The following is an 11934-nucleotide window of genomic DNA, read 5'->3' as shown; positions in this document are numbered from 1 at the left end:
AATTAAGATTGCTGCGTGCGTCTTGTTGGGTATCAGAGCTGGCATGTCTACTATAGAGAATACTCAAACAACAGGGGGAAACAAGGGTTGAGGGCATTACTTTGCTAACTTTTTAAAATTATTTTTATTTTACCACTTATTTCTCCCCAATTTCATGGTATCCAACAACTCCCGTATGGGCTCGGGAGAGACGAAGGTCGAAAGCCATGCGTCCTCCGAAACACAACCCAACCAAGCCGCACAGCTTCTTTAACAAAGCGCGCATCCAACCCGGAAGACAGCCGCACCAATGTAGCCGCACCAAGCAGGTTGACTGGGTTGGTTGAGGTAACATGAAGCAGCAGGTTGACTGGGTTGGTTGAGGTAACTTGAAGCAGCAGGTTGACTGGGTTGGTTCAGGTAACTTGAAGCAGCAGGTTGACTGGGTTGGTTGAGGTAACTTGAAGCAGCAGGTTGACTGGGTTGGTTGAGGTAACTTGAAGCAGCAGGTTGACTGGGTTGGTTGAGGTAACATGAAGCAGCAGGTTGACTGGGGTAACTTGAAGCAGCAGGTTGACTGGGGTAACATGAAGCAGCAGGTTGACTGGGTTGGTTGAGGTAACTTGAAGCAGCAGGTTGACTGGGTTGGTTGAGGGTAACTGGGTTGAAGCAGCAGGTTGACTGGGTTGGTTGAGGGGAATAACTGGGTTGAAGCAGCAGGTTGACTGACTGAGGTTGAACTTAAAGCAGCAGGTTGACTGGGTTGGTTGAGGTAACTTGAAGCAGCAGGTTGACTGGGTTGGTTGAGGTAACATGAAGCAGCAGGTTGACTGGGTTGGTTGAGGTAACTTGAAGCAGCAGGTTGACTGGGTTGGTTGGAGTTACTTGGAGCAGCAGGTTGACTGGGTTGGTTGAGGTAACATGAAGCAGCAGGTTGACTGGGTTGGTTGAGGTAACATGAAGCAGCAGGTTGACTGGGGTAACTTGAAGCAGCAGGTTGACTGAGGTAACTTAAAGCAGAAGGTTGACTGGGTTGGTTGAGGTAACTTGAAGCAGCAGGTTGACTGGGTTGGTTGAGGTAACCTGAAGCAGCAGGTTGACTGGGGTAACTTGAAGCGGCAGGTTGACTGAGGTAACTTGCATCAGCAGGTTGACTGGGTTGGTTGAGGTAACTTGAAGCAGCAGGTTGACTGGGATGGTTGAGGTAACTTGCAGCAGCAGTTTGACTGGTGTTGGTTGAGGTAACCTGAAGCAGCAGGTTGACTGGGGTAACTTGAAGCAGCAGGTTGACTGAGGTAACTTGAAGCAGCAGGTTGACTGAGGTAACTTGAATCAGCAGGTTGACTGGGTTGATTGAGGTAACATGAAGCAGCAGGTTGACTGGGTTGGTTGAGGTAACTTGAAACAGCAAGTTGACTGGGTTGGTTGAGGTAACATGAAGCAGCAGGTTGACTGGGTTGGTTGAGGTAATTTGAAGCAGCAGGTTGACTGGGTTGGTTGAGGTAACTTGAAGCAGCAGGTTGACTGGGTTGGTTGAGGTAACTTGAAGCAGCAGGTTGACTGGGTTGGTTGAGGTAACATGAAGCAGCAGGTTGACTGGGTTGGTTGAGGTAACTTGAAGCAGCAGGTTGACTGGGTTGGTTGAGGTAACATGAAGCAGCAGGTTGACTGGGGTAACTTGAAGCAGCAGGTTGACTGGGTTGGTTCAGGTAACTTGAAGCAGCAGGTTGACTGGATTGGTTGAGGTAACATGAAGCAGCAGGTTGACTGGGTTGGTTGAGGTAACTTGAAGCAGCAGGTTGACTGGGTTGGTTGAGGTAACATGAAGCAGCAGGTTGACTGGGGTAACTTGAAGCAGCAGGTTGACTGGGTTGGTTGAGGTAACTTGAAGCAGCAGGTTGACTGGGGTAACTTGAAGCAGCAGGTTGACTGAGGTAACTTAAAGCAGCAGGTTGACTGGGTTGGTTGAGGTAACTTGAAGCAGCAGGTTGACTGGGTTGGTTGAGGTAACATGAAGCAGCAGGTTGACTGGGTTGGTTGAGGTAACTTGAAGCAGCAGGTTGACTGGGTTGGTTGGAGTTACTTGGAGCAGCAGGTTGACTGGGTTGGTTGAGGTAACATGAATCAGCAGGTTGACTGGGTTGGTTGAGGTAACATGAAGCAGCAGGTTGACTGAGTTGGTTGAGGTAACATGAAGCAGCAGGTTGACTGGGGTAACTTGAAGCAGCAGGTTGACTGAGGTAACTTAAAGCAGCAGGTTGACTGGGTTGGTTGAGGTAACTTGAAGCAGCAGGTTGACTGGGTTGGTTGAGGTAACTTGAAGCAGCATGTTGACTGAGGTAACTTGCATCAGCAGGTTGACTGGGTTGGTTGAGGTAACTTGAAGCAGCAGGTTGACTGGGATGGTTGAGGTAACTTGAAGCAGCAGGTTGACTGGGGTAACTTGAAGCAGCAGGTTGACTGAGGTAACTTAAAGCAGCAGGTTGACTGGGTTGGTTGAGGTAACTTGAAGCAGCATGTTGACTGAGGTAACTTGCATCAGCAGGTTGACTGGGTTGGTTGAGGTAACATGAAGCAGCAGGTTGACTGGGGTAACTTGAAGCAGCAGGTTGACTGGGGTAACATGAAGCAGCAGGTTGACTGGGTTGATTGAACATGAAGCAGCAGGTTGACTGGGTTGATTGAGGTAACATGAAGCAGCAGGTTGACTGGGTTGGTTGAGGTAACTTGAAGCAGCAAGTTGACTGGGTTGGTTGAGGTAACACAAAGCAGCAGGTTGACTGGGGTAACTTGAAGCAGCAGGTTGACTGAGGTAACTTAAAGCAGCAGGTTGACTGGGTTGGTTGAGGTAACTTGAAGCAGCAGGTTGACTGAGGTAACTTGCATCAGCAGGTTGATTGGGTTGGTTGAGGTAACTTGAAGCAGCAGGTTGACTGGGATGGTTGAGGTAACTTGAAGCAGCAGGTTGACTGGTGTTGGTTGAGGTAACATGAAGCAGCAGGTTGACTGGGGTAACTTGAAGCAGCAGGTTGATTGGGGTAACATGAAGCAGCAGGTTGACTGGGTTGATTGAGGTAACATGAAGCAGCAGGTTGACTGGGTTGGTTGAGGTAACTTGAAGCAGCAAGTTGACTGGGTTGGTTGAGGTAACATGAAGCAGCAGGTTGACTGGGGTAACTTGAAGCAGCAGGTTGACTGAGGTAACTTGAAGCAGCAGGTTGACTGGGTTGAGGGTAACTTAAGCAGCAGGTTGACTGGGTTGGTTGAGGTTGAAGCTTGACTGGGTTGGTTGAGGTAACTTGAAGAAGCAGGTTGACTGGTTTGGTTGAGGTAACTTGAAGCAGGTTGACTGGTTTGGTTGAGGTAACTTGAAGCAGCAGGTTGACTGGGGTAACTTGAAGCAGCAGGTTGACTGAGGTAACTTGAATCAGCAGGTTGACTGGGTTGGTTGAGGTAACTTGAAGCAGCAGGTTGACTGGGATGGTTGAGGTAACTTGAAGCAGGAGGTTGACTGGGTTGGTTGAGGTAACATGAAGCAGCAGGTTGACTAGGGTAACTTGAAGCAGCAGGTTGACTGGGGTAACTTGAAGCAGCAGGTTGACTGGGGTAACTTGAAGCAGCAGGTTGACTGGGTTGATTGAGGTAACATGAAGCAGCAGGTTGACTTGGTTGGTTGAGGTAACTTGAAGCAGCAGGTTGACTGGGTTGGTTGAGCAAGCAGCAGGTTGACTGGGTTGGTTGAGGTAACTGGGTTGACTGTTGAGGTAACTTGAAGCAGCAGGTTGACTGGGTTGGTAACATGAAGCAGCAGGTTGACTGGGTTGGTTGAGGTAACTTGAAGCAGCAGGTTGACTGGGTTGGTTGAGGTAACATGAAGCAGCAGGTTGACTGGGTTGGTTGAGGTAACATGAAGCAGCAGGTTGACTGGGTTGGTTGAAGCAGCAGGTTGACTGGCAGGTAACATGAAGCAGCAGGTTGACTGGGTTGGGTAACTGAGCAGCATGTTGACTGGGTTGGTGAAACATGAAGCAGCAGGTTGACTGGGTTGGTTGAGGTAACTTGAAGCAGCAGGTTGACTGGGTTGGTTGAGGTAACATGAAGCAGCAGGTTGACTGGGGTAGAAGTTGACTGGGTTGGTTGAGGTAACATGAAGCAGCAGGTTGACTGGGATGGTTGAGGTAACTTGAAGCAGCAGGTTGACTGGGTTCGTTGAGGTAACATGAAGCAGCAGGTAGACTGGGTTGGTTGAGGTAACTTGAAGCAGCAGGTTGACTGGTTTGGTTCAGGTAACTTGAAGCAGCAGGTTGACTGGGTTGGTTGAGGTAACATGAAGCAGCAGGTTGACTGGGGTAACTTGAAGCAGCAGGTTGACTGGGTTGGTTGAGGTAACTTGAAGCAGCAGGTTGACTGGGGTAACTTGAAGCAGCAGGTTGATTGGGTTGACTAGGGTTCAGTAAATCACGTACAGACTTGCATAATATTAAAACAATCCTTCGGATACATTTAAAATCCTTTCAGAACTTGCCACAGACAACCATCGAGATGAGGCTTTGTATTTGCATGTACGTCATGATAGTAAACCAAAGGGGGTGCCTGTTGATCCACGGCCTGTCATGGTGTGGCAGCAGAGCTGTCAGGTTTGGCTGCCTGCTTCTTATAGAAACACTTCTTCCCCTTTACAACAACATACAGCCACCACAGCAGAGAATAAGCAGAAAACACTCAGAGCAGCCAGTCTGTCCTGAGCCGCCAGATCCGACAGTCTGTCCTGAGCTGCCAGGTGCTGCCAGAGCCGTCAGTCAGCCAGGACCTACCAGAGCCGTCAGTCAGCTAGGAGTTGCCAGAGCCGTCAGCCAGCCAGGAGCTGCCAGAGCCGTCAGCCAGCCAACCTGCCCCTCAGTCCAGAGCTGCCCCTCAGTCCGGAGCTGCCCCTCAATCCGGAGCTGACCCTCAGTTTGGAGCTGCCCCTCAGTCCGGAGCTGCCCCTCAGTCCAGAGGCGCTCCTCAGTCCAGTGGGGCCTTTAATTAGGGTCTTAGGCCCAAGGTCGGAGGCGAGGGTCGTCTCTCTAAAGAGGCCCTTGAAGATGGCAATGACTATGGTGGAGTGGGGTCCACGTCCCGCGCCAGAGTCACCACCGCGGCCACATGCCCACCCAGACCCTCCCCTATAGGTTTAGGTAAAGGTCTGCTAAATGACTTAAATGTAAATGTTTAGGTTTTGCGGCCGGAGTCGGCACCTTGGGGGGGACCTTCACACTCTGACCGTGATTGGCGTTGTTTGTTTCTATGTTTTGTTTGGTCAGGGTGTGATATGAGTGGGCATTCTATGTTGTATGTCTAGTTTGTCTATTTCTATGTGTTTTGGCCTGATATGGTTCTCAATCAGTGGCAGGTGTTTGTCGTTGTCTCTGATTGGGAACCATATTTAGGTAGCCTGTTTTGTATTGTGGTTCGTGGGTTATCGTCTATGTGATGTTGCATGTTAGCACTGTTTCGATAGCGGTCACATTTGTTTTGTTATTTTGTTTGTTTGTTTAGTGTACTTCGTGTTTTTTCGTCATTCATTAAAAGTATGTATTCACACCACGCTGCGCTTTGGTCTCCTCACTACGACGATCGTGACAATATAGGACACGTTCCCCTGCTCAGGCATTGCATGTATCATCCAATGGGCGGTCGGGTAGGTCATGGATTGTACAGTCGGGCACCAGATTATTATTCACTTTTATTTAATCAGGGACCAGGTTGTCATTTTCAATAGGGGACATAAAATAAAATATACATATTCAAGATAGAATAACAGGTACATTACTTTAGAACATCACAAACATCACAGGCATCATAAACAATCAGTCAAAACAATTGCACACCTCCGTGAACTCATCATCCGGGTTTTAAACTGACCTAGTGGCACCAGGGCATCCAAATCTAATGAATTATGAAAGTGATTCCAAGTGTGGAGCGTTAAAATGAAAAGCGTATTTACCTAGTTCAGTGGAGACACGAGGAATCTCAAGAGTTAGTATCTCATGTTTTTATACATCAATATGTAATGTTTTGGGTGACCTGACCAAATTCACATAGAAATAGATCTGCTATTCTCATTGAAGCAAGAAGCGGTATGTGCAGTATGTCTATGCTTCCTGTGCTTAAGTTTGGTTGTTGCATCTTTTACTTACATTTTTTTGCACCAGCTTCAAACTGCTGAAAATACAATATTTTTTGTTATGGAAAATGTATTTCACAGCGGTTAAGATATCAAAATGATTCTGATATGTATTGATGTCCATCAATGATTCCCAACAAATTGAGCAATTTCGACAAAAACAATGGATATGCACTGAGTGTACAAAACATTAAGAACACAGTGCTAATATTGAGTTGCACCCCCTTTTGCCCTCACAACAGCTGGCCCATGTTGACTCCAATGCTTCCCACAGTTGTGTGCCGAAGTCGGCTGGATTTCCTTTGGGTGGTGGACCATTCTTGACACACACCGGAAACTGTTGAGTGTGAGAAACCCAACAGCTTTGCAATTCTTGACACACTTAAACCGGTGCGCCCGGCCCCTACCAGCATACCCCGTACAAGGCACTTACATATTTTGTCTTTCCCATTCACTTTCTGAATGGCACACATTCACAATCCATGTCTCAATTGGGTCTAGGCTCAAAAACCCTTCTTTAACCTGTCTCCTCCATTTCATATACACTGAAGTGGATTTAACAGGTGACATCAATAAGGGATCATAGCTTTCTCTTGAAGTCACCTGGTCAGTCTGTCATACACTCAGTGTGTATTTCCCTTGAGTTGAGCAAGATTGGTAGAATGTTACGTGTGTGCGCACACATGTGTAATAATGCATTTATATAGGGACAGAGCTGTCTGGATTGGGGGTCTCCTTCTTGCAGCAACACTTCACACAGCAGCATGCAGCCACAACAGCAATGACAATGAACACAGTAACCGAAAGCACGACACACGCAAAACACCAGTCTCAACGTCAACAGTGAAGAGGCGACTCCGGGATGCTGGCCATATCTCAGACTGGCCAATAAAAATAACAGATTAAGATGGGCAAATGAACAGACACTGGACTGAGGAACTCTGCCTAGAAGGCCACCATCCCGGAGTCGCCTCTTCACTGTTGACATTGAGACTGGTGTTTTGCGGGTACTATTTAATGAAGCTATCAGTTGGGGACTTGTGATGCGTCTGTTTCTCAAACTAGTACTTTGCTCAGTTGTGTACCGGGGCCTCCCACTCTTTCTATTCTGGTTAGAGCCAGTTTGCACTGTTCTGTGAAGGGAGTAGTGCACAGCGTTGTATGAGATCTTCAGTTTCTTGGCAATTTCTCGCATGGAATAGCCTTAATTTCTCAGAAGAAGAATAGACTGACGAGTTTCCGAAGAAAGTTCTGATTCTGGCCATTTTGAGCCTGTAATCGAACCCACAAATGCTGATGTGTATAGCGCTTGCAGTGTGATTGGCTTTGCTTTCCAAAGGGACTAAAGAGATTTTAATTTTGAATGTTGTGCCTAATATAGAGAACTGTGTGTAGTGTTTTGCAAAAAGTGTGATATAGAATTGAAAACTGAGTGTAAAGCAGGAATTGTGCTTGCAATATTGCAGACTCGGTTTAGGGATTTGGTACATGTGTTTCAGGTTTCAGTGATTGTATTCCAAGTTCCAATTTTAGTGTGTAAACAATTGGGAAAAACTGGAATACAACTGAATACACAAAGAGGAAAGACATTTACTTTCTAGGTTGAAGATACCTTATTTCATGCATTTACCACATGCCATGTTTGAAGCAATTCGTCGCAGCTCGGGGCGGCAGCGTAGCCTAGTGGTTAGAGTGTTGGACTAGTAACCGGAAGGTTGCAAGTTCAAACCCCCAAGCTGACAAGGTACAAATCTGTTGTTCTCCCCCTGAATAGGCAGTTAACCCACTGTTCCTAGGCCGTCATTGAAAATAAGAATTTGTTCTTAACTGACTTGCCTAGTTAAATAAAAGGTAGGCATTAGCCAAAACAAAGAGAATGTTTTGAAGTAGATACACGTACCTCTAGGTATACTTACAAATTCACATAGAAATAGATCTGCTATTCTCATTGATTTGAAGGACATTATTTGATATGATGTAATACACGATAACAAACTGTGCTCCATTTAAAGTAGAAGTAACTGCGCAGGCACCTGACCTAGATGGACTGAAATGACCTATATAACCCAGCATCAACAACCCAACAATGCGCTTTGTAGAAAACAACCCAACTAAGTAATCCAATGCCTGCGACTTAGCAATTGGGTCATCCAAAACAGCCCATCATTTTTTTAGAGTGTACTGCTGAAAACCTTGAAGATAAAGTTTGAGGATCATTTAACATGATGGAAAAAATCCCCTTGCCCCTTTCTGTCACATCTGGTACAGTCAAGGGGATATAGGGGATACTTAGCGTGGGTACTTCAGCTGGAGATGAGGACAAAAACCCTTCCTTAAAAGATCTTAAGACATGTACATCAGTGGAGCCTGGTGGGAGGAGCTATAGGAGGACAGGCTCAGTGTAATATCTGGAATGGAATGAATAGAACCGCGTCAAAAACATGGAAACCTCATGTTTGACTCAGCTCCATATATTCCATACCAGCCATTACAATGAGCCCGTCCTCCTATAGCTCCTCCCACTGCTATACAGCTAGTGGAAAATGGAACAACATTTAAAAACAATAAACAATACAAAACATACACATACAAACAACAACGTCATACAAACAAACATCAAATACATCACACCTATCCAGACCCACTAACACACCCCCATCTCCAGCGCCCACATCATTCTCCGCCACATGGCCTGAAACTGCCCTCTTTTGTTTTTCCTCTGTCACCCACGCACTTTCAATATTTAAATAATTATATTTTTCCATTGTGTTAATGATGGCGGACTGAATGACTTCCAAGTTTTTAGTAAACGTTTTTTCAAGATGAGTGAAGAGAAGAGTCCAACCCACACCGGGTATCTCACTATGCCTCCGTATGTCTTGAAATATGCAGAGAGACTGATTAAACGTAAGTTTACATTGTAATACTTCTGGCAGCGAACTTCCTAGCTCCGCCAACAACGTCTGGACTTTAAGAGAGTCAGTAGTATTTACCTTTCTGACCTAAATCCCAAGCTGCTTCCCCAGAGGACAGTTGGGATGATGAGTTCGGTTTGGAAACCAAAATGTCTTCATGGCATCATGAACTCTGCCATAACACACCTCATCCTTTTCCACAATATCAGCAACTGACCCGGCTTCAAAGACAGACGATATGAGAGAGAGACAGGAGGTTTGTGTGAGTGATTGAGTGAGTCAGACTGAGAAAGAGAGAGGACTACAAAGTATGGCACCATACTCAGCCATATGTATCTGTATAATAGACAATTGAAGCAGTCAGCATTATCAGGAGAGACAATCTACAGGGGACACAAGTATTCACACAGGTAGGTCACATGAGAATGAAACTTTCCCTTGTCAAATATATTTCATTTGAAGTTATGCCTACGCTACAAGTGACATTTATCTTTCACAGTGGCATGCAAACATGACAAATAAGTCATTTTCAGAATTCATATATAGGCCTGTTTTATATAGGGGTTGTAGCCTAGACTTCAAGGCTATTTAATTTCGGATGTCAAGACCTAGTGTGTATTCATTAGACTAGTGCACACCATAGCACCCCAAACCAAAACGAGAGTTTCTATTGAATAAACTCACATAGGTTCCTCCCAGTTATGTTCAGTTTGGTTTCCAGTGAATACACCTCTAGGCTAGGTGTGGTCATACTGATGATTTGTCGGCACTGATTATTTGTTTACGTAGCATGTTAAAACAACTAACGGAGCGGGTCAGGAGAACTAACGGAGCGGGTCAGGAGAACTAACGGAGCGGGTCAGGAGAACTAACGGAGCGGGTCAGGAGAACTAACGGAGCGGGTCAGGAGAACGGAGCGGGTCAGGAGAACGGAGCGGGTCAGGAGAACTAACGGAGCGGGTCAGGAGAACTAACGGAGCGGGTCAGGAGAACTAACGGAGCGGGTCAGGAGAACTAACAGAGCTGGTCAGGAGAACTAACGGGTCAGGAGAACTAACGGAGCGGGTCAGGAGAACTAACGGAGCGGGTCAGGAGAACTAACGGAGCGGGTCAGGAGAACTAACGGAGCGGGTCAGGAGAACTAACGGAGCGGGTCAGGATTTACTCCCGTGTACACCTTTGTCACGGCTGGGGTCCACCCCTATATATAGACCCCATGGCTGCGATGCACGTTCTCTACATCATTTTTGAGGCGCCTCTATAGCACCATAGAGGATTGGAGTGATCCATATTGCTCACATAACCGTGGTTACATACGTAACCTTTGTTTTGTTTCACTAGATTGGCTCACTCGAATATATTGGTATAACCGTAACTGATTTAGTCGGTGCTAAAGGGACCTGGCCAGCCAGCGGCAAAGTCCCAGTGTGGGACCGAGACGCAGGGGCCGTCAATATGGAAGGTGGGTCCCGGCACAGTCCCTGGAAGGGGAGGCCATGCCCAGATCCTCTGAACCAACCGCAGAGGGAGTTACCACATTTATCCGATAGTACCTAGCAAAGGTGCAAGAGGAAGCCCAGATGGCCGCAGCACAGATATCAGAGAGGCACTCCTCTCAGTAGAGCCCAGGACGCGGGCACACCACGTGTTGAATGTGCCACCACAGATCCCAGCACTGGCCTGCCAGCCATGAAGTATGCTGTCGTAATCGTGTCCACGATCCAGTGAGAGAGCCTCTGCTTTGATATCCCAGCCCCCAGGACTCTCTCACCATAGCAGACAAAGAGCTGGTATGTTTTTCTCACTGCCCGTGTCCGCTCCACATAGGCAGTCAGTACCCTCACAGAGCACAGAATTCCGGAGGGAGGCCCAGAATCCCCCACCACTGCTGGGGGGGTCATAAGCAGACAGGATAAAAGAGATGTTCACATGGCTGTCTGACAGAACCATCAGGAGAAATGAAGGGTTGGGGCGGAGAGATATACTCCTCCCCCCGGGGTCCATCCGGGAGCACTCAGAACTTCCTGAAAAAGCATGGAGCTCACCCACCCTCTTCATGGAAGTAATCGCTACCAAGAAAGCCAGAGGTGTTTCAGGGAGGCAGACTCCAACAGTTCGAAAGGCGACTTTCCCAAATCTGGCAAGACCACATCCAGATCCCAGCTCGCCCATGTGCAGATCCTAGCTGGACGCAGGTGACGAAACCCCTTCATAAACCTGGAGAGCACTGGCCTGTCCATCCACCCCACATGGCAGGGAGATATAGCGGCCAAATACCCTCTCAGTGTAGAGGCTGTTAAGCCCTCATCCAAGCGAGACCGCAAGTATTGGAGGACATAGTGCACCCCGCATGACTTGGGCACCACCTCAATTCCAGTGCACCAAGAGCAGAACAACCGCCAGCGCAACTGGTATGCCGTGGTTGTAGCCGGTGCCTTTGCGCTCTGCATGGTGTTCATTAAACCCTCCTGTAGTAGTCCTAGCATGGACCATTGGTGCCGTTCAGTGGCCAAGCCCACAGACTGAGGCAGTGCGGCCTCAGATGCCACAGAGTTCCCCCGGCCTGAGACAGCAGGTCCGGTCTCAGGGGAAGTTGCCACGGTGTCCCAGACAACAGGCACAAGGAGAAGGCTGATCCAGGATCGTCTGGGCCAGTATGGGCCCACTAGAAGCAGACGATGCTCTGCCATCCTGGTCCATCCGATGACACCCCCGGACAGGGCCAAACAGGAAGAATATAACCCCACCCACTTTGCCAAAGCACAGCCCCCACACCACTAGAGGGATATCTTCAACCACCAACTTACCATCCTGAGACAAGGCCGAGTATAGCCCACAAAGATCTCCGCCACGGCACAACCCAAGAGGGGGCGC

General features: G+C 47.7%; 1 long non-coding RNA gene across 3 annotated transcripts; it reads left to right on the top strand.

Annotated features, from left to right (window-relative positions):
• Window positions 1-362: 362 nt before the first annotated feature.
• On the top strand, window positions 363-4142 carry LOC127913990 (uncharacterized). Of its 3 annotated transcripts, XR_008087508.1 has the most exons (6): window positions 369-551; window positions 1463-1553; window positions 1761-2110; window positions 2147-2255; window positions 3274-3323; window positions 3357-3370. It is a non-coding gene; the product is annotated as an uncharacterized LOC127913990 (long non-coding RNA). The 3 variants fall into 3 exon arrangements; XR_008087507.1 differs by lacking the exons at window positions 3274-3323; window positions 3357-3370 and adding an exon at window positions 4122-4142 and having other exon boundaries at window positions 363-507; window positions 1482-1553; window positions 1950-2110; window positions 2147-2291; XR_008087506.1 differs by lacking the exons at window positions 1761-2110; window positions 2147-2255 and adding an exon at window positions 2782-2827 and having other exon boundaries at window positions 363-507; window positions 1482-1669.
• The last annotated feature ends 7792 nt before the right edge of the window (window positions 4143-11934 follow it).

Source organism: Oncorhynchus keta, chromosome 30 (assembly GCF_023373465.1).
Source record: "Oncorhynchus keta strain PuntledgeMale-10-30-2019 chromosome 30, Oket_V2, whole genome shotgun sequence".
NCBI lineage: Eukaryota > Metazoa > Chordata > Actinopteri > Salmoniformes > Salmonidae > Oncorhynchus > Oncorhynchus keta.
Note: the sequence above shows the minus strand (reverse complement) of the source record. Positions and strands in the feature narration are given on the sequence as shown.